This window comes from Gracilinanus agilis, chromosome 3 (assembly GCF_016433145.1).
Source record: "Gracilinanus agilis isolate LMUSP501 chromosome 3, AgileGrace, whole genome shotgun sequence".
Lineage (NCBI taxonomy): Eukaryota > Metazoa > Chordata > Mammalia > Didelphimorphia > Didelphidae > Gracilinanus > Gracilinanus agilis.
This window is the reverse complement of record NC_058132.1, coordinates 606,103,801-606,127,711: the sequence shown is the minus strand read 5'-3', so window position 1 is coordinate 606,127,711 and position 23,911 is coordinate 606,103,801. Positions and strand designations below refer to the sequence as shown.

At 34.7% G+C, this 23,911-nt stretch overlaps 1 pseudogene; it reads left to right on the top strand.

Moving 5' to 3' along the window:
• LOC123241920 overlaps positions 1 to 21,739 on the top strand; it is an 88,536-nt pseudogene extending 66,797 nt beyond the window's left edge.
• Positions 21,740 to 23,911: the final 2,172 nt, after the last annotated feature.

Below are 23,911 nucleotides of genomic sequence, written 5' to 3'. Positions count from 1 at the left end.
AACAAACACATGTATATGGCATCAGCAGGTATTCACAGGTCTTGGAACATTTCACCCATTGACAAAAGGGTCCTCCTGTATATGCTAGGCACTGTGCCAATATCAGTTGTACATCAAATGTTCCAAAGAGTAGCTTTTGTTACAGGGAAAAGCTTAGTCTCGTTAAAAGCCCTGTGAAATTCCCTATAAGCAAGACACCCTACAATTCTCCCTTCCCATATTGGAACTTTTGTTTTTGTTTTATTTTTTCCAAATTACATATCAACCCAATATCCAATAATTGTTTTCTGACATTTTCCTATCCATGTTCTCTCCCCATTTCCCATTCCCCCCACTCCCAAAGATGACAAGTTACACATGTATTATTATATAATACACATTTCCACGTTCATTATGTCAATGAAACAAATTACTTACACTAGAGAAAAATTCATGGAGGAAATAAAGTGAAAAAAAGGTATGTTTCAATGTGAATTCACATTCTGTCAGCTCCTTTTATAGCAGTTAAAAATCTTTTTCATCAGAGGTTCCTTGGAGTTGTCCTGGATCTTTACATTGCTGATATTAGTTAAGTCGTTCACAGTTGATCACTGTACTTTATTGCCGTTACTGTCTATGGCATTCTTCTGGTTCTGCTCACTTCACTTTGCATCACTTCATATAAGTCTTTCCAGGTTTTCTGGTCATAATCTTGTTCATCATGTTTTAAGGCACAACAATATTCCATTACAGTCATATCTTGAAACTTTTTCAGCCATTTCTCAAATAATGAACATTCCTTCGGTTTCTAGTTCTTTGCCACTGCAAAAGAGCTGCTATAAATATTTTTGTGTAAATATGTCTTTTTCCTCTATCTTTAATCTCTTTGGGATATAGAGCCAGTAGTGGTATTTCTCAGTCAAAGGGTTTGCACAGTTTATGACCCTTTAGGCATCAATCCAAATTGTTCTCCAGAGTGGTTGGGTGAATTAGAGCTCCACCAACAATGTATTAGAGTCCCAATTCTTCCACATCCCCTCCACACTTATAATTTTCTTTTTTTGTCATGTTAGCCAGTATGATAGGTATGAGGTGGTACCTCAGAATTTTCTTAATTTGTGTTTCCCTAATTATTAGTTTTTTGGAGAATTTTATATGTCTAACAATAGTTTCAGTTTCTTCCTATGAGTATTACTCAGCCATATCCTTTGATCATTTGTCATTTGGGAAATACTTTGCTTTCTTACAAAATTGACTTGGTTCTCTATATATGTGAGAAATGAGGCTTTTGTCAGAAACATTTGATATAAAAAATTTTACCAGTTTGATATTCCCCTTCTTGGTTGCATTGGTTTATTTGTGCAAAGCCTTTTTAATTTGATGTAGCAGTTACCTATTTTATATTTTTAACATTCATTATGTCATGTTTAGACATGAATTCCTTTTTTATCCATAGATATGAAAGGTAAATTACTCTATGCTCCTCTAATTTGTTTATGGTTCCACTCTTTACTTCTAAATCACATATCCATTTTGACTGTGTAAGATGTGCTTTATGCCTAGTTTCTGCCATACTGCTTTCTAGTTTTCTCAAAAGATTTTTGTCAAATAGTGAGTTCTTTCCCCAAAAGCTTGGATCTTGGTTTATCAAACCCTGGGTTACTATGGTCATTTACTCCTGCAGACTGAATGTCTATTCTATTCCACTGATGCACTACTGTATTTCTTAGCCAGTACCAGATTAGCTTTTAAGATTAGCTTTTATCCATTCAGAGTGTCATCCCAGGATAGATGTTCATATGGAGTAGCTTTATGGACTGTACATCCAATTTCCCGAGGGAAATAGACATTCTTCATTAGCTTAGGATTTTCTACAAAGGCAGACTGAACTCTTAAGTGATTATGGGTATCACTTAGGAGCTTCTGATATATTCTAAGGCTTGATGTAATCTCCATAATGTCACCAGCATACGGAAGCAATTGAAAGACCTAACGTCCTATGTTAAGCCCCCCTCCATGATGCTGCAAATCCCTTTGACAACATTTTTTCCCTGTTTTGTGCTTTACATGAGAATAATGAAAGGATCATTGAACAAAAATGTCTATTGTTTGATATTTCTAGGTATTTTGAATAATATTAACACAGTTTAAAAAGTCTCTTGGGGAAAGAGACTTTAAGGTAGTATTTTCCTCTACTGAATAAGATGCTTTTTGTAGTGAATGAATAAGTCAAATCAATAACCATTTATTAAGCGCCTCCTATGGGCCAGGCACTGTGCAAAGCACTAAGTTTAAAAACAAAGGTCAAAAACAGTCCCTGCTCTCAAGGAACTCACCATCTAATGAGGGAAGACAAATACAAAATCCAAATAGAAGCAAGGCATTTCTCTGAATATTAATGCAAACAAATTAAGTAAAATACTAGAAAGGACATTACAGCAATATATTACAAAGATCATACACTACGAGCAGGTGGGATTTATACTAAGAAAAAAGAGTTGTTATAGTATTAGGAAAATTATAGCCATAATTGGTCACATAAATAATAAAATAAAAATCATGTGATTATCTCATATGTAGAACCAGCTTTTGATGCAATACAACATATCTCCTTATTAAAAAACGAAAGAAGGCATAGAAATAAATGGAAGCTCTTTAAAATAATAAAAAAAATTTTAAACCAGAGCAAGTATTATCTGTAACATAATAAGCTTATTTGTGATAAGGATTTTGTTTTTGTTCTTTTAATTGGTTAGTAAATCAAAGGAAAAGTAAATAGTTGATCAGATAAAATATAAAATTAAATTTAAAAATAGAAAAATAAAGGGATAAGAATCATTGCTCAAGTATAAAATGGGGAAAAATTTAAGAACTATATAATGTGTATATGTGTTAAAAATGTAAAATGTCTACCAGAATTGCTAAAATTTTTTTGACAATTTAAATCTAAATTCAAATTTGAACTCTTTTGAATAATATAGCACCTGCTTTCCAACACTGGTGTTTAGGTAGTTATTTTCCTATTTTACAATTGAGGAAATAAAGCAAAAAGATGTCAAGTGTGATGGTCCCAGGGTTATGTAGTTGGAAAAGTGTTGCATGTCAGATATGAACTCAAGATTTCCTGACTCCCCAGGTCCAGTGATCTCTCTATTGTGCCCTGAAGTCCTTCTACAATATCTATCAAACATCTATAAAAACATTGTGCTTAAGGTCTTAAGAATTAATGAACAGTTGTAAGCAATGTCTCAGTCTGTGATAACAGTTCAATTTCAGTTCATATTAGAAGTGACTGGGAAATTTTGAGTTCTGTGTTTATAGTATGTACAGGTGGCACAGTAGAAAGAGTGCCTGGTCTAGATTCAGGAAGACTCATCCTCTTAAGTTCAAATCTGATCTCAGATACTTTGTGACCCTGGGCAAGTCACCTTAACTCTGTTTACCTCAGTTTCCTCATCTTGAAAATGAGCGAGAGAGAAGAAAATGGCAAGCCATTCTATTATCTTTGCCAAGAAAATCCCAAATGGGATTACATACGAGTCAGACACAACTGAAAAACATTTGTAGTATGGGAATTTGTCATTTCTTGGTCCATTAAAAGATAGGAGGAAAAAAGATAGAAAGGGAAGGGGATTGGAGGCGGAATAAGCATTTATTAAGTGCCTACTCTACACCAGGCACTATACTTAGAATTTTGCAAAGATTCTCTCAATTCAATCCTTAACAATAATCCTGTGAAGTAAGTAGAAAGTTTCTGATACAAAATTCTAACCTGAAGATGATGTCTTGGTAGGTATTCAGTAGGGGCATTTTTTTTTGCATCCTGCAGGGATGGGTTGCTCTCTCTCTCATTTCCTTGCATAAGCTACATTTATCAAGTCACACTATAGTAGTTTCTGGTGACAAAAACAAAATGTCCTGAATTGCCATCAGAAACCTTTCCACTTCTGCATGCAAAAATTCCACATTTTAGGTTCCTTTGTCTACGTATTATGGACAGAATTCAATCAATGATCACCCATCAGGGGCCTTTTGATTCCAGTTTTGGATCTTAGTTGTTCCATATGCTCCATTTGGGGGAAATATGTTGAAGTTACATTAGACAAATAGGATAAACCTTCAGTGTTGCTCAGTAAAATGATGTCTGCTTTTTCCAACTCGTTTCTGTAGGTTTCTTATATGATTGTGATATTTTCTAAGAATGCCTGAGTCCTCTTCCTTTTTGTTATGTAAGTGTTATACTACCTAAAGTCATCATAGGGTAATTGGCCTCATATTTTGTTAATCTACTTCAGTTTTTTGTTAGGGCACTTTACAAATCTGTTAAAGGTGATTTTATAATTCAGAAAGTTTGTACTGAATATTATTAAATAATTTCTAATGGTTTTGATTGTCTTCTTCCCATTTAGCTTTTATTTCAGAATGTCAGTAAATCACTGATGCATTGACTAACAACAGCAACCACAAAACAAAGTGATCTTGGATTATTCCTACCTACCTTCTAGTCAGTTATGTGACTGTAAAGAAGTAGCCTACTGTAGAACATTATTTATGAAAGGCTGTCTGTTTTCTTCTCATCTAAAGATGCCCTAGACATGTGTGTAGATATTTCTCATCTTTTATAGATATTGGAAAAACAGGGTCTATAGGTTAATACTCATTGATAACTTCTCAAGTATCATTTTCCTCCCAGGAGCAATATCCATGATTCTTTCCAAGCCTATGATATGATCTTTCATGTATCTTTAGTCTCAATTCTTCAATATCCTCAAAATTGTGTCATAGTTCTATATTAAGTCTGGTATGGCTCTTCTCTTATATTTACTGCAGTGTCTGGTTCTTCAAGAAGTACGTCAGTCACAGTGGTATTAGAAACTAGTTGTAGCATCTCCACTGTCATTGATGGAGAAAAGTCCTTGTCTTGAACCTTTCCCATTTAATCCATCCTCTCATACATCTGCCATAGTAATTATTCTTGTGGCAGCCAGGTTGTATAGCAGATAGCATGCTGGACATGGAAAAGAGAGGACTTATGTTCAAATCTGATCTCTGACATTTACTAGTTTGATGAGACTGGGCAAGGCACTTAAATGATATCTGTCTGCCTCATTTTCTTCATCTATGAAAGATAGAATATACCTCCATTTATTGTTATGAGGAAAAAAAGAGATTCTATTTTTAAGATGTTTTCAAACCTTAAATTTCAATGTGTTAACTAGTATAGGTTTTTTATTAAGTTCAAGTATGATCATGCCACCTATATATTCAATGAACTTCTCTTGATGATTATTAGAAGTAAATATAAATCCAGAGCATTGGTTTCATTTTTAACTCATTTTATTTTTGGGAGGATGAGAAGGAAAGATAAATGTTTATAAAAATAAAATATTTTATCACATATGATTTAGTTACTCCAATAATAAATGTACTCATTTGGCAGTCATTGAGAATGTTAGATATTAGAGTACCCAAACATAAGTTAATATTTATAGATAGTACTTTCCATCTTCTTTTGGCCGCTTTGTCATTGTACTGAAAACTGAGGGATATTTTGTATTTTCCTTTGTTTCATGTTTGGCATCGTGGAAGAATCCATTACCTAGTGGTCAGTAAAATAATGAACTTCTCACCCACTTAATTATTAGGCAACTCTTGAAAGCTATTTGTCACTAGGTCTTTGCTCAAAGCCTATCCAATAATGATAGAATCTATGAGTATTTCTACCCTATTTGCAAGGCCTATTAAAATCAAGAGTCACCTCTATATCATTAAGAAGAATAAGACTGGGGCTTTTGTGGAATTTGATTTAAGAACTTGTCCAAGTCCTAGAAAAAAGAAAGGCTGTTCTTGCTTTTAAAATATCTGTACAGTATTGCAAATCTGTTGCATTTTGAGTTTACTTTGGCAACTAAGAAGCAATGGAACAAAATGTTCCATTCAAAGTATTGTACCAATTTTATGATATCCAGTCATTTACACATGGCTTTATGTTTCATTACCAACTGAGAAAGTCCTTTGTACTAAAAACGAAAGGCTACATTATTATTACTATTATTATTTTAAATGCCTGAAGTAACTGGGGCACCAATAAGCATGGGTTTTTTGTAAGGGAGCATAAAAGATAGCTACAGTGAAATCAGCCTCACATATATGTTTTCAAAAGCAACCTTTTTTGTTTAAATGGCTTTGAGTCTGTTGAAAATAGAATTACTGATTGTCCTGCTTACAAATGTATTTCCCTTCATGACATTTCCTTTTAATTTTATTCCAAATGTTTAAATGATGTTCTGAATAGAGTCAGTCTTGAAAGAGAGATTATAGGTGGTTTTGAAAGCTATCACTCAAGCCTATTGAAAACACAAGATAACCAATGAAGGATGAACCCCCAGAATAATTAATTTTCTTTTGAACAAGAAACAACTGAGTTATACCCAACTGAAGTCTTAACCAAGACTGTATTTCGACTAGTGCTTTTAAATGGTGCATTTAAGAATGAAGTTGCCAATTAAATCATCATGTATTCCAGGCAAAATTCAATGTGTTCTATCAAGTTAGACCACATCCATAACTGCAGTTAACAACCATGAAAAAGAATACTTATTGCAGAAGCAAAAGTAGTGATTTTTTTTTTGGCTAAGTTAAGAAACAAAAAGTACCTGGGACAAATGGCAACAAGTATTGGGAAAACTAATGAGATATGAGGGCGAAGGGGAATGGAGGGAGGATAAAAGAGAGCAGAAGGCACCTATTCAGTGAAAAGGTCATCTAAGGTGGGGTCTTTGAATTGGGGAAGAAATACATACCACTTGGTACCTTCCTATTTTAATCACTATTCTTTCTAACAGGTTGCTAATCTCTAAAGTTTCTAAGCTGCTGAAGGACTCCAAGTATTCACTGTAATCTCAAAATTTTGCAATCTAGGAAAAAGCTCCATCCCCCTTTCCTTAAGTTACATTTCAAAATCCTGGTCACAAGAAGATTGGGGAGGGGAGATGTTTAGCTAGAGTTACACAAATTCATTATCAGCAGTAGAAAAAAAACTTTTTAAGTGATGTTAAGAAGACAATAGTATTGAGAGAGAATAATTTTTTTAATTCTATGAAAGTATATTGCTATTATTACTACTGTCTTCAGGGAATGCTTTTTCTTAGTTTTCATCTTCTGTATATCAGCTGTGTTACAGAATTTTGTAAAAGATTACTCATTTTATAGAACATCATTTTCTTGAGCAGAGAGAGAGAGAGAGAGAGAGAGAGAGAGAGAGAGAGAGAGAGAGAGAGAGAGAGAGAGAGGTTACCTAAAATTCAACATATTTTCAAGAACTTTGGGATACACCCATACAACATAGTGAATAAACATGATCTAGTGAAAGAGGTCATACTAAATTTTTAGAGGAAAATGACATTTTGATTGTGAAAAGTTCTGAATCTACTACTTTAGCCCTTAGCTCTCTTCTAAGCTTTAATGACTGATATTTCTAATAATATTGTAAACTGCTTGAAAAGAGGGATTTTATTTATCTTTATAGTTTCTTTAATACCTAACATAGTGTCCTGCACAGTATTAATCATTTTGCCTTTGCTTAATAAATATGTATTGCCTTAGATTTCATTAAATGTCCTACTGTGTGGGAAGCCGTTCGATATATTAAAGCCTTTGGAGAAATAGGATCAAATTTAGGGCCTGTTATCTGGATTCCCTACGTGACCAATCCAGACTGAGGAGGTCTTTGTGTTTGGTTCTGGTCACCTGAGCCCCGAAAAGCTCTGGTACCAGCAGGTAGGTTAATCCAAAATCAACTTGATCCCTCCAAGAGGCTATTAGGAGTCATTTAGAGAAACAGAGTCTGTAACAGATATTTTATCTGGATCCCATTACAAAATCATCGGCAAGTAAAACTGTGCGTATGATTTTTCTGCACTGCATGTCAGGACAGACAGAATGGGCCATCTAAGATAAAAATCTGAGGCTCCTCTTTTGACTCAGTTTTGATCCCCACCTTTCTTAGAACTCCTATTGGAAAACTTTGAGGTGGCAGACCAGCATCTACTGAGTTAATGATCCCTCTCCTTGATAATTAAGAAGCCTGAACCCTAACAAACATTACTTAAGATAAGTCTGCATACTTAGATAAGTATGGTGCTTTTAGTCTTGACTTTATTTGTCCAGGTGCCTATAATCCTGGAAGACAGAACTCAATAAGTGAGCATCTCCATAAAAATATTTCCTCTCCCAGAATTATCCCTACTAATTGATGGTTGGAATTTGGCCATTGTTTTGGTACTTATACCTTTACTCTTTAGACTTTAATGGGTTATATATGATCTGTTACCCCTTCATAGCTGTGTTCTTTGTTTGAAACCAATATATAATAAACTCCCAAGCCCACAGAATTTGGGACAGCATGGGCTAACCACTAGTCTAGTTGTTCTCATTTTCTTTCTCCTGCCTTAACCATCCTATGCCACCATGCTGCTCAGGACCCCAAAAAATCATATAGAGGCATGGCCCCCTATACTACTGTCACTGCAGACTCAACATGTTTAAAGCCAAACTTATTGATCTCCTATCTATCCTTTTTCAGAGAATGTAAACACCATTCTCCCACTAATTCAGGTTCAAAATTTGGATCATCTTTTATTTCTTCTACTACTTTATCTCCAGCACTTAATTATTTGTCATGTTCTACCAATTATCCCTTCTAAAAGTTTTTTGCTTCCATCTCATCTTTCCTACTCCCACTGCCAACATCCTATTTCTTGGTCTTACTGGCCAAGGCCAAAATTATCATGATAATTTCTTAACTGCTCTCATTCTTTCCACTTTTCCCCTTTATATTGTCTGTGTTACACAGTTTTCAGATTCATTTTCCTAAAACCACTTCATTCTTTTATAACAAAATAAATCCCATTCAATATTCAATTCTCTGAAGAATAATATCCAACTATAGCTTTTGCATTTAAACCTTCCACAGTCTGAGTCAAAGTTGCCTATTCAATTTAATCTCACACCAGCTTCCTACATGTTCCTACTACTTCTGTCAAATTACAAACAACAATAAAACATTTATTTTCTCAAGTCTGTGCTTATGATCTTTATCCCAATAGTTTTAACATCCCTTTACTTTCTAACAATTAAAATATTATTCATCCCTCAAATAATAAACTCAAAAATGACCACTTGTCTAATATATTATCTTTCTATGAGCTCAGCTTCATCAGACTCCACATTTGAATTTATTCACTATATATATATCACAATTTGCAATGTTAATTGGCTCAACAAAAATACTATAGAGTCATAAATTTGTGGACATAGAAGACTCATACAATAATTGACTAAAGACTGAAAGGTGATCTCGTCCAACTTCCCACTTTTAAAGATGAGCAAAATGAGTCTAAGATTAAGTGACTTGTCTTAGCATGAATAAATAAATGGCAGAGCCAATATTTTAACTCCAGAACCAACAGTTCTTTCCACTGTACCATGTTAAGAGTAAAAATCATTAAAATAAATTACTGTCACTAGAGTCTAGTGACTAGACTATGGTTTTAAATGTCAAAAATGATGATAATATTGTATCAGATTTTTAACAACTATATAATAGAGTAATAAGACTTGGTTATGATTTGTACTAATGTACATTATGAAATGGCATTGGATGCTAAATTACTAAGTAGAATATATCTATATTTTTGTCATATATTTATGCTTTATCTTTACAGAGAAGTGATAAGCTCCTGAAAGCAAAGGCTCTCCCTCATTCTCTTTGTAGATACTAATAATGGAACAAAAAATGAAACTAGTTTGCTTGAGTCCCACCATGTTCTTCAGGAGATTCTCATAGTAAATCAACTCTACTACTAGCATAGAAACATGGGACAATTATAAATGATGATACTAATATTTATTTTTTAAAATATTAAGGTTCACAAAGTGTTTTACATATCTTTCAATGATCTTTTGTGCTATTATCATCCAGCCATTTCCATCGAAGTTTTCATTAGCCTTATTTCCTATATTTTCAAATTGATTAGTGTAGTAGCCCTTACCTTTGGTTATTACAATAGTTTCTAAGCAGGAAAAATAACATAGAAATGCTTGCTGAATAGCATGGAAAACAAAAATTAGGATTTGAAAGACAGGTTAAGTTTAATAAAAAATACCAGGACTTGGCATATTAGATTATATGTCTGCTCCTAAAAGAAAATGGAACCTTTAATGCTTGTCTCAAAAATGTTCTCTGTTATATATGTTGAAATTATGCAAAATTGTTTGACAAAGGTGGTCATCAGATGACTTTGTTCAATGATTGGCTAAAATGAGATATATCTTTAGCTAACTTTTACCAGTGTCATTTAGAATATCCCAAGCAAACTCCAAATACAAAGAATCTCAATGGATGGCAATGGAGGCTCCCAACTGTGGAGAACAATGCACACTAATTGAATAAGGTCCAGTACATTTCAAAGCCTCCAAAACAAAAGCCAAAACCATTTGATATAAATAAATTTCACCATTTCAACCACACTACAAAAGATCTATGACTTCATCTATCTATATATCTAGATATTTCTCTTCCATGACCTATATCTCAACCCATTCATGTTTTTCTTCCTAATTGACTTAATTATGCCATCCTATAAGTCTGAGGAAAAGAAAATTCCAAACTGTAAAAGATAGTGCACGTTTTCCAGGATATTTTGAATAGGTAATACAGCAGATCTGTGCTTAGAACTGAGGAGCAGAGCAAGTTAAGCCTAATTTGGGAGAGCAAATCATGTTCTAAATTTATGTTATCATAAAAATCCATCTTTTGAACCAGTCCTTTTTACATTATAGTGGAAGTCATGGAACAATATATTCATGGAAGAAACCAATCTTTTTGTTGAATCAAAAGGCACTGGCAAGATGTATGGTGGATGTAAGTACACCTTTATTTTTTTCTTTTTCTTTTCTTTTTTTTTAACTGACAATTATTTAATTAATTTATTTTGAATATTTTCCATGGTTACAGGATTCATGTTCTTTCTCTTCCCTCCTTATACCCCCGCTCCCATAGCCAATGAGCAATTCCACTGGGTTTTACATGTGTCATTGGTCAAGACCTATTTCCATATTATTGATAATTGCACTAGAGTGATCATTTACAGTCTATATCCCCAATCATATCCCCATCAACCTATGTGTTCAAGCAGTTGTTTTTCTTCTGTGTTTCTAAGTAGACCTTTACAATAGGTTGAATGCAAAAATATTTTTAAATCGTTATCAAAACTATATATGTAAATTGAACAAGGAGGCAGATTGGCCAATATTATTATTGTTATATATTCATATTTATGAACAGATGGACAACATAAAGGCTATAGAAATACATATGAAATATTCAATAAGAACCCAGAGAAAGGCTTTCTCAAAGTTGGGTCAATCCTCAATAAATTTTTTTAAATCAAACTATATAAGAAATAGAGGGAAATAGAGGGATATTATTAGGCATCATGAAGCCACAGCTCCATCAAAGTATTTCTAAGAAGGTCCCAAAATACATCGTTCTTAGTCTATTTCAAATTATTACTAATAGTATCTATCTGAATGTTTACTAGCCTAAATATAACACAATTGTTGTATTTTGTATTATTGTTGTCTTAGTATCTTGAATGCTGTTGTGAGGAAGAGTAGTTAATTGATTAAGTATTAAGGTTGACCTAGCAGGAAGCCTGGTGCATTCTAGGATGGAATGAAGGGGCAGGAAGTATGTGTGTCCAGAGAGAGAGACTCCATTAGTGGTGGGTAAACTGTTGCCAGCCCAGGGAGATCTCAGACCCTGTTTCCTGATTTCCTTGGGATCCTGAGTGGAGGTGGATTTCCAGCAAGAGGAGAAGACCTACAGAGCAGAACCAAGCAGAGGAGGAGTTTGAGACCTGGTGGACAGCACCTCAAGTTCACTCACTCTACTTGGTATCTTGAACCACCTAGGATTTTGGCTTCCTGTGAACCTCTTTGGAAAACTGTGAGAACCCTCAAAGCCACCCCTCTGATCCATAGCTGTGCTGTTCAAGTCTGGCTGGTACCAGGCTTGAATTAGCTTCCCAGAGACTGCTCCTTGGGCCCTGCCTGCTTAGATCACTAGATTAGAGTAGGGAAATCCTCCCCTTGCCCCCTGTGAGTTTGTCTTTTAGGGTTTAAGTATAGAAATCCCTTTCCCACCTCTATTTTAGTTAAATATAATTAAACTTGTTAAAACTTTCACCTGCCTGTTGGTGTTCAAAGTCTCTGGCCCAGTGGTGGCAGTTGGTCTATAGTCCCTTTGTAAGTTAGGAGCAGCTTAGCTGTTCTGGTCTCCCTGTCCTGGTCCTGTCTCTCCTAAACCCCAGTGTGTGTACCCACAATCATTTAGATGGATTATAACATCCCTGGTGTCTCCATTATTTATTATCTTTTCTACAATACAAAGCAGAGATTGTATCATCATTGAGCCTTCCATACTGTTCAGAATACATAAATTTTCACTAGGTCCCATACTTCCTCCCAAGTGGAAGAATGCCCAATGTAATTACAGCACTGCATTAATGAATTTCTCATGTCTGCTGAAGATCTCTAGTCTCTCTTTCTCTAAACACCCTTAGGGAAGTCAACCTAAACTTGGCTGTTACAAAGTAGATCATGCTTAAAGGCAGGAACTATCTCACCTTTGTATTTGTACCCTTCAGCCTGGTATATACATTCTTGTTAAATGATTGAGTCTGGAATAGCTGTGCATTACCTAGTGAAAAGCAGGGAAGTTTTATGTAGCCCTCTATATACAATATATGCTTTTTAGGACTCATATATCAGGATACCATGGGGGAGAGAGAGTGGTACACGATGGATGCAAAATTCTCAAAGTTTTCTATAGAACTGATTTATGGAATAAAATTAGAAGTTCAGATTGACTACCTATCAGCATTTGATGAAGTATAGAATGCTGAACTTGGATTCCAGAAGACCTGGGTTCAAATTCTACCCCATGAAAATCATTAAACTATATGACAGGGAACAAGTCATTTCATTTCTCTGGGTCTCGTTTTTCTCTGTTACAAAAAAAAAAAGTGTTGAACTAGCTAATCTCTAAGTTCCTTTCAGCTATGCTCTCTCATCCTGTGAGCCTTTATTTTCAAACCTCCCACAGTGAATAACAATGCTAGTCCAAGGCAAATTGAATTCCAAGGATTGAAGAACTACCTCTTGTCATGTTATGACAGCAAGCCCTAAGTGGCACTTTTAATGTCTCAAAACAGCTGATTCTAGTTTTAATAACTTCATCTAGCAACTAGGTAGCTATGTGGTCTTTTCAGTCAGTGAGGGGTTGGGAAAATTCCTCAGAGTTCCCCTCCTATGACTGTTCCATGTCCCTAAGCTTGGGCTTTAATTATCCATAACATTATCTTTGCTTGCCTCAAAGATTTTATAAAATTATGAGAGCTTTTGACAGGTAATAATTTCATTATCTTTCAATCTGGTTAGAAAAACAATAAAATATTCCTTTGTTGATCTGACAAAAGAATATTAGAGGAAAGTGTTTGAGAGGGATTTTTAAGAATAGACCAAGGATTTCAATGCTCAATATATATTTTGTAAACATGGCTTCCACTAAATAAGAAATATATTAGCACTGTGAAACAAGTAGAGTTTTTTTCACAATAACTCTCTGTATTTTGAACCAAGGAATCATTATAGCAGATATTAAGGCCATTCTCCATATTATGACCATCATAATATTCCTAAATCTTGGCCAAATGCAGGCCTGTTTGCCATTTATATTCTCAATCCATTGCTACATCGGGTGAGAACTTCTATACTAAGGGTTTCCCCTTTTCAGAGACTGACACTCATTTCCCAGAACACTGCTTAATGTTTCAAATACACTGTTTAGAATGAAAAATGAATAAAGAAATTGGATTTGCCAGAGCTTACCTCCCCAGTTAGAGAAGCAGGGAAGGAGAACAAAGAGAAAACAAGTCGGAATGACCTTGTCCTGCTGGCAGGTTGACACTGAAGACCAAAGACTTAGGGAAAATACCTCTGAGCTCAGTTCTCTAGAAAAGCAGAGCGATTTCATTGTTCCAATAGTGAGAGGAAACTGGGGTCTGGGCAAGGAGTCTAGGGAGAAAGGAGTGCTCACCACAACTCATGGCTCCCTTATCTATTGCTTTCCAATTTAGCACTCAGGAGAGAATGCTGACAATATCAGATGCTAAATTCATTTTGTGCTTTGGTGGGCATGATTTCTCTTCTAGACAGAGAGGTAGAAATCCCTTGGTAACTAAAGTGAGACAGTCACACTAATTCCACACATGTTATAAAGACAGATTGAAATGCCAAAGGTGATAGAGGCCTCAGGGAACCCCACTGCAGCATCCCTGAGAAGACTAGATGCTGAGATAGCTAAAGGTAGAAGACCACCCCATAAGACTCATAAAATTCAAAGCAAATATATGTGTATATGATAGAATATATACAACTAAAATTATATATAAATTTCAAAATTTATATAATTTATTATATTTACATAATTTAATAAATTATATATTAAAAAACTAAGAAGTTACACATATATGTATGATATTATACATAAAATATATGTATATATGTAAATGGAAAAGAAAGTTCAGTTTTAAAATTCATTGCTGCTTTTAAAAAGGAGTTCCATCCCACTCTGTAGATGAATATACATTTTGACTCCCCCTCCGTCTTCCTGACTCACCCTCATAAAATACTTCTCACCCTGCTCCAAGCATCCTCTGTGCCAAGAAAGCCTGTCCTCTCCTCGCCTCCAAAGAGCAATTAAATCCCATTACCCTTCAGCAGGTCCACTCAGGCACAACGGTCACTGACAGCCTGTGAAATTGTCATCAGGTAACCATCACCTGGGTGGCTCAAAGCTTGTCACCGAGCAGACAGCACAAAAGCACAGTGCCTCCCCATGTCAGCCGGGAAGGTGGGCACCCGAGCTGCCAGGGAACCCTCATTCAGGGAGGTTTTATTTTTTTTTTAATAACAATCCTCAAACCAAGTCTTCTGGGACTTCCAATGGATAGGAAAAGGCCCCTTGCCTCCTCCTCATTTTCCTCTCTGTAGTTAGCAGTGATAGGAGTGAATCAGTAATGTGGAGAACACACCAGAACCCCAGAGGGAGCAAGAGCCTGACTATTATTTACATATCATTAAAGAAAACCCCAGGGCAAACAGCCAAATTGCCACATGGGTCCAGGAAATGTGACAGTCATGCAGAATTGGTGGCAAACCCAAATGTTGGAAACTTTTCTTGTTTCTGAGGAACCATGAAGCAAATTCCTGATCCTCAGTTTCCTCATCTCTAAAACTAGGGATTTGAACTAGATCAGAGGTTTTAACATTCTTTTTTATGCCTTTAGACTCCTTTAGCAGTTATGTGAACCCTCTGAGCCCCTTTGCTGAATAGTGTTTTCAAATGCATAAAATAAATAGACATATAAAGAGAATCCATTATCTTGAAATACAACTATCAAAAAAAGTTCCTTTTTAAATAAAGTTCACTAGATCTATGATCCTAAAGTTTATGGACTGCTTCCAAAAAGGTAAGATTGTGTTGTTCTCTTCATCACAATTGCCCAGAGCAGTAAAAGAGACATTTTGAAGATTTCATTGTCTTAGCTCCATCGATCAATGATTCAGAATTTTTTAAATGGCTTCTACGTGGCAAGCACAGTACTAATTACTGAGAATATAAGAAAAAAGAAAGTGAAAACAGCCTCTGCCTCCAAGGAACTTATATTCTAATAGGACAGAGTCTGTAATTCATTTAATTAAAAATCATTTAATAAAACATTTATTAAGCAAACACAACATAAAATGTACATTTTTTTAAACCCTTGTACTTCAGTGTATTGTATCATAGGTGGAAGATTGGTAAGGGTGGGCAATGGGGGTCAAGTGACTTGCCCAGGGTCACACAGCTGGGAAGTGGCTGAGGCCGGGTTTGAACCCAGGACCTCCCGTCTCTAGGCCTGACTCTCACTCCACTGAGCTACCCAGCTGCCCCCAAAATGTACATTTTTAACCACTGAGGACTATACAAAAATAAATAAGACAGATTTCTGGCCCTCGAGAAACTTATAGACCAGTAGGGAGAGAAAAGACCAAGATGCTAACTTTCATTGTTCCCTCCCCATTTCTCTAATGAATGCCCCAGAATGTAAAGCAGCAGGAGTGAGTGATGAAGTATCTAATAGACCTTTATTTACGATCATTAACATACAGTCCACCAAGAGAGCTCATGAATGAACAAGTCAGCTCTGTGGGCATGTGAAGAAATGATAGGTAGATTCTTCAAATGCCTGTAACTCTTCGCCCTACTTTCCTCCATCCATGATACTTGTCCCTCCTAAGGATATTTGATGGCCCCACAGCAAATGCAGGAAACATGCCCCTTGCTGGAAGGTCCTAGAAATCCTTTCCTTTCCTACTGAAAGTGAATGTGTCTTTCTTTGACCTTTTGGACAAAATTTAGTTGATGTAATTTTGATTTTGATAATAATTTGATAGAATTTTGATTTAATAACTGCTAAGACTTAGTTGCCCTAACGCTCAAACTTTAAAAAAAAAGTTCTTTTCCAGTGGTGATGGCCTATCAATTCAATAATCAACTCATTAAAGATGATAAGAAAAGACTAAATTGAAATACTATCATTATAAAAATATGTATCAGTAATGAGATACTATAAAGATTCACATATTAAAACAAGGAGTTTTTGGGAATAAAGACAACCTGTCTGTCAGTCAAAAAGTGGTAGAATAGTTTGGCCTAAAGTATAAGTGCTGCACAATTACATTAAAGATAGGAACAAGGAGTTCTGCTGAACCTGCGTGAATAAATACAAGTACACCTTGTTTTATATATAGTTTTTTGCTCATCAAAAGTCCCATAAAAATTGAGGGATTTGGAAATTTCAGATTGGTATGAGATTTCTAAAAATTAAAACTAAAGTTTCTCCATCTCAACATCTCATAATTAGTGATATGGAAACATATTTAATTTCATTCAATTACACTATCAGAGAGGACTGATTTCCACTTATCTTTACCTTAGAATTACAACACAGAATAGTAGAAAACATCTCCACTTTTACAGAAAACAAATGGCTAAAAAAGTCATTGCATAAGACTCTAATGGAATACTACTGTACCATAATAAATAATGAGCTGGTTTAATTTTTTAAAAACATAGAAATATTATAAAGAGTGAAACAAACAGAACAAAGGGAACATTATATGCAGGAAAAGAAATATTGTTTGAAGAATGCCTTGTATATGTTCACCTCCAGAGAAAGAACTGATACATAGAAATAAACAAAACATGGTTTTATATCTTCTGTCTTAGAATTGATACAAATATCCGTTCCAAGGCAAAAGAGCAGTAGGGGGTCTAACAATGGGATTTAAGTGACATATGTAGAGTCACATAGATAAGAAGTGTCTGAAGCCAAATTTGAACCCAGGTCCTAACTCCAGACTTGGTTCTCTATCCACTGAGTCACAGATCTTCTCTAATGGAGGTATGGGAAAGAAGGAAAAAGTTACCTCAGAACTGCAATGTAACAAATAAATAAACTTGAAATTAAATTGAAATTAAAATAAAAGAAATAAAATGGGATATAACATCTTTTGAGCCAAAAGACCTGGCTATGGAGCTGGGAGGAGAAAAGCAATTCATGATGTGTCAAAGGAGAGTATCCTGTCCCAGACCATTAATCAGTAGGAAGAATGAAAGATAAATATAGATAAGACAGTAAGGGCTCATATCATCTAGGTCTTCTAGACCTAGAATCAGGAAAGTCTAGAATCAGGAGAACCTGATTTCTTTTCAACATTCATTTTTATTTATTTTGCATTCAAAATTCCCTCCCTTCCCTCAGTCCTCCCTCATCCAACGAGAAGTTTTTTTCTGTATCTATTACTATAATTATATTGTTTGTGGTGTTCTTATTGATGTGATAAATTATGATTATAAGTTTCTTAAATTTGAAACAGTTCTGCATTCCTGGCATAAATCTTCTCCTGGTCATCATGAATGATCTTTTGGATATATTGCTATAATCGCTTTCTTAGTATTTTTTTAATGTTACATCAGTATTCATCAGAGAAATTGGTCTATAGTTTTCTTTCTCCATTTTTGCTTTGGTTTAGGTATCAAAACCATATTTGTGTCATAAAAGAATAAAATAGGAATCTTTATGTTTCAAAAACTTATATAGTATTTAAATGAACTCTTCTTTAAATGTTTGGTAAAATTCACTTGCAAATCCACCTGGTCTTGGGGTTTTTCTTTAGAGATTTCATTTATGGCTTGTTCAATTTCCTTTTTAAAGGCAATTTATATTTGTTGTAAATGTCCTTCCATTTAACTTGTCAGTTTTATTAGCAAATAATTGGGCAACATAGTTCCCAAAAATTGCTTTAATTTCATTTCACTGGTAGTGTATGTACCCTTTTCATTTTTAATAGTAGTAATTTGGTTTTCTTCCTTTTTTAAAAACCAAATTAACTAATGATTTGTCTATTTAAATTGTTTTTCATAAAACCAGTCCCTAATTTGTGAATTCAATGTTTTTTTCTTTCAATTTTATTCATCTCTTCTTTGAGTTTTGGGATTCAGATTTTAGTGTTTAATAGGTTGGGCTTTTTTTTAAATTTGTTCTTTTTCTAATCACATGCATAATTCACAGATCTTCCCTGTTTTTTACTTATCAATGTTTAGAGATATACATTTTCCCCTAATTTCTGTTTTGGCTGCATCTCACAAATTTTGGTATTGCCTCATTGTTATCACTATATTTAATTAAATTATTAATTATCTTGTTCTTTAACCCATTCATTCTTTAAGACTAGATTACTTAGCTTCTAATAAAATTTTTAATCTTTACTTCCAAGGTGTTTTATTGAATGAAACTTTTATTGCAATATGATATAAAAATTTTAACCTTATAATTTCTACTTTTCTATATTTGTGAGTTATTTATATCATAAAATACGACTTTTTTGTAGACATGCCATGTATAGCATAGAAGCAGGTATACTCCTTTCAATTCCCTTTCAGTTTTCTCCAACAAATTATCATACATAAATTTTCTAAAATCTCTTTCTTTAACTTCTATTTTATAGTTGCATTTGACTAAATCTGAGAAAGGTTAAATCAAGGTGCACCCACTAGTATAAATATTTTCTACTGTGACTCATTTAATTTTTCTTTCATAATTTGGATGATAATCTATTTTATATACATTCAATCTGAATACTACTTAATTATCTATGAAACAGTTTAGCAAAATTTAGTTTCCTTGATTATTCAGGGATAACTATTGCATCTATTTTTCATATTGCTTTGCATGCTACCCCTGCCTTTTTTTACTTCAGCTGAAGCATAATAGATTCTCTATTTCCTTATTTTAACTGTGCTTGTTTTTCTGTTTCAAGTGTATTTCTTATAATCAACATATTGTTTCTAGTTTCTAATCCCTTCTGCTATCTACTTCTAAATTATGTGGGAGTTCATCCCATTCACATTCACATTAATGATGACTATGTATCTCCCTCCAAGCTATTTTCTTCTGTTTTTCCTTCTCTTTTTTTTTTAACCCTTTCTGTGCCCTGAGTGTGGACTCCATTAGTGGTGGGCAAAACTGTTGCCAGCCTGGGAGACCTCAGAGCAAAGGACACCCTGCTTCCTGATTTCCCCTGGGATCCTGTGTGGTGTGGCATCTAGCAAAAGGACAAGATCTGTGTGGTGTGGCATCTAGCAAAAGGACAACTGCCGAGAGCTGAGGTTCTACTGGCTGTGGACGGAGCCCTCAGGGCTCATCCACGTCCACCAGCCTCGAGAGTCGTTACCTCCCCGGCTTGCTTTTCTCCTTTACCATAGATGCCTTATTGTGAAAATTAAGCTAAGTCTTTGGGACATGGTTAAAAAAAACTAGCAAGTGAAACATGCAATAAAAAACTGAAATCAACAGAAGAGGCTTATACTATATTCCATGATGGTGATGATCATTTTCACAGATCCTAAGAAAAAACAGAGAACAACTGGATACCTTTATCCATCTTTGATGACAAGGAAAATGGAAAAACTCAGGAGAGCAAGACTGAAACTACAGATTTGTTGAAACTTTTGACGGTTGTAATCCCTTAAAATAGGCCAGATATTGAATCATTTCATTGGGAAAGCCTAGAGGATGCAAATTCTACAGTAGAATCCATGAACATCAACAGAATATCTAAATAACTATACTTACGTTTCTGAAAATATTAAAGAAATTAGAATAGAAAGAAATCACAAGTTGTCTATCCCAATTAGTCCAGAAGAAGTGGAATATAGCACAAGCAAAGCATTCATAGGACCTATTTACAAAAGTCCTGAGGAAAAGAAATGAGATAAAAGAAACCATCACACAAAGTCACTGGTGGACTGGAAAACAAACAAAGCCTTTCTTCTAATAAACTGGATATAGATAATGAGTTATCTCAGTTTTACAAAGAAATTCAGGAGCTTGAGAGTGAAAAAGAAGATTTGGAAGATAATTGCCAGGAATTTAAACCCACTCAGGAACAATTTAGTTTATGTGATCAAGGCTTTTACAATGAAAACTTAAAATCTGATGAAGAAAAGAAAGATACCTGGTTGAGTACTATACAATCACCTCCTGGTGTTGAGCAATATTTTAGTAAGGAGCCAGTTGGTTGGAATACTGAATATGCAATTAAAGGACCAGTAGAACCTACATTTTTAAACAACCCAATTCCTTCCTTTAGGCCTGAATGGCAGTCATTGCAATCCTCTTTAGTTCCTCAAGGCCTTTTTCCTCCTGGATTTAATTATCATTTAAATGTTCAAAGATTTAACCCCTCTCCATCTCCACCACCAAATGTTTTTCATGCTCCAGATGTTAAATTATGTGAAATGTACAATGGATATAATGTAAACAGTCGCTACACAAATTGGAATTGTCCAGCATTTGACCAGACTAACAGATATTCTGATTGTGATGGGAGTAATAGTAGCACACAGGCCTCTAGAAATGGATGCAATGAGCAAGATGGATGAGACAGTAATGGTTTCTGTGAAACAAGAGAAGAATCTTGGGAAGACCCTTCTTTATTCCAGATGGAAAAAACAGACAGGCTTTTACACCAGCAGTTCCATGAGGAAAAGCTAAAGAGGCTACTTATCCTTTTAAGAGGTCTGCCTGGATCAGGGAAAACAATACTGTCTTGTGTTCTTCTTGGTCAGAATCGTGGTGGCATTGTCTTCAGCACTGATGACTACTTTCGGCATCAAAATGGGTACACATATAATGTCAAACAAGTTGGTGATGCTCATGACTGGAACCAGAGCAGAGCAAAGAAAGCTATTGACCAGGAAAGATCTCCAGTAATAATAGATAACACTAATACTCAAGCTTGGGAAATGAAACCATATGTGGAAATGGCTATAGGCAAAGGATATCGAGTGGAGTTCCATGAACCAAAAACGTGGTGGAAATTTGATCCTGAAGAATTAGAAAAGAGGAATAAACATGGAGTGTCTCATGAAAAGATTGCTCAGATGTTGGATCACTATGAATTTAAAATGGCCATCTCTATTGTAATGAATTCAGTGGAACCTCCACATAGAAGGTCTGAGAGGCTTGGAAGACAGAGGTGGGGAGGCTGTCTAGACTCATGGAATCACTTTGATGTTGCAAAATAACTAATATTCAGTTTGCTTTCAACAAAAACGAGCTTGTGGCTTACCTTTTAAAAAACAAATTGAGACTTTCTGGAGGTTTTTAAATAGGTTCAACTCTAATAAAAAAAAAAAGAGAACCATCATTACCTCACAGAGTTTGTTCCCAGAAAACTGTTTAAAATTTTTAAATGTAAATAAAAAATAGTATATAAAACTGTATATTATTTTAAAATAATTTTTATTGTACTAATTTTGGTTTAAGTAAAACATCTGAATAGTGTAATGTGAAAAAAAAGATCAACTGCCATTGTTGTGGAAATCCAGTAAACTCTGGTCTCTTCACTCTGGTCCTGTCTCTCATAAACCCTAGAGTGTGTTCCCACAAACCACTTAGTTTATTGTAATATCCCTGGTGACCCCATTACCTTACTTATATTTTCCTACATTAGGGAATGGTAGGAAAGGGAGCCCAAGGATATAAAAATCACATTGTTTATAAACTGTCTACAAACATTAATTTTATTGTTTATACTTTTAATATGAGATCTTCTTCCAGCACTAAATATTATTTACCTCAAAGAAGTTAAGACACATCAAAATTTTATTCTCATTCAAAATTAATTAAAACCAAAATATATTAATAAATTCTAGTTAAGATGAAAGATAATCCACAGGTTTTCATAGGAAAGGAGAATGAAATACTTCACAGAATCACATACCTTTTTATAGTTGGAAGGCACCTTAGTGGTCATCTAGTCCAACCTATACCTGAAAGGAATTTCTATTAAGATATAACTGAAAGACTTCCCAGCTGTGTGACCCTGGGCAAGTCACTTAAGCTGCATTACCTAGTCCTTACCACTATTCTGCCTTGGAGCCAATACACAGTATTGACTCTAAGATGGAAGGTAAGGTTTTAAAAAAGAGATATAACTGAAAAGTCATCCAACCTCAGTTCAAAGATGCTAAAAAGTGGGTACCTACCATGTCTTGAGACAGTAAAAAGTCACATTTGATAGCTCTCATTGTTAGGAAGTTTTTTCCTGACATCAACCCTAAATTTTCTTCTTTGAAATCTTCCAAACTTTATTCTTCGTTCTGCCCTCTGGAAGAAGACAATTCTACTCCTTCTATATGAAATCTTATTCTTTTCTTCTTAAGGGTAAATAAACATGTCCAGTTCTTTTAAATGATCTTCAGCTCACCTACCTTCTCAAGACCCTTAACCTTCTTAGTAGTCTTCTGGACATTCTCACATCCTTCTTAAACTGTAGAGCCCAGAACTGAATGCAAGTGAGGTTTGAACAGAGTAAAGTATAGGGAATCTACTCATTTCTTCTTTCAGGAAGCTTTACCTCCTTTAATGAAGTCCAAGTTTTCATCATATTTCGGGGGCTGTCATATTACCTTACTAATCCATATTAAGCTAAAAATTTCAGAACTTTTCATAACAATATCCATAAAATTTTGCCTCTTCTGTCATATATTTGTTAATCTGGGTTTCTGCATGCAATTAGAGGAGTTTATATTTATCCATCTTTGCTTTCAATATATTCGATTAAGGTCAGTGGTCTTTCAGGACCTTTTTTGATCCTTATTCTGTGATCCAGTGTGGCAGCTGTCGCTCACAGCTTTTTGCCATTGAAAATTTAATGAACGTGACATCTATGTCTTTATCCAAGTCATTGATGAAAATGTATAATAGCAGAAATCCCTAGGGTATTCCATTGGGATATTCTACCATGTTGACATTGAAGTATAAACAACTAGTCTTTGAACTTAATTACACAACAAGTTCTAAATACATCTAATTGAATTATTATCTCCACAAGAATTTTGTGAAACATTTCATCAATATATTTACTAAAATTTATAGCCATAAAATTTTCCTCATCTTTTTAATTATCCTGTGAAGAAATGAAATAAAATTATTCTGATATGATCTGTTCTCAGTGGAGCTCTGCTGCATCCTTTTGTTTCCATTTCTAGATGTTCACCAATAATGTCTCTGATACCTTCTAGAATTAACATAGGAATTGAAATAAAGTTCATGAATCCATAGCTGGAAATTTCTTTTTTTCTTTCATTTTTTGCAAATTTAAACAACATTTGCCATCCTTTAAGAGGTCTTGTGATCTCTCCTGTTTTCCATGATTTTTAAGATATCAGTGACAGAGCTTGGAAATCACAACT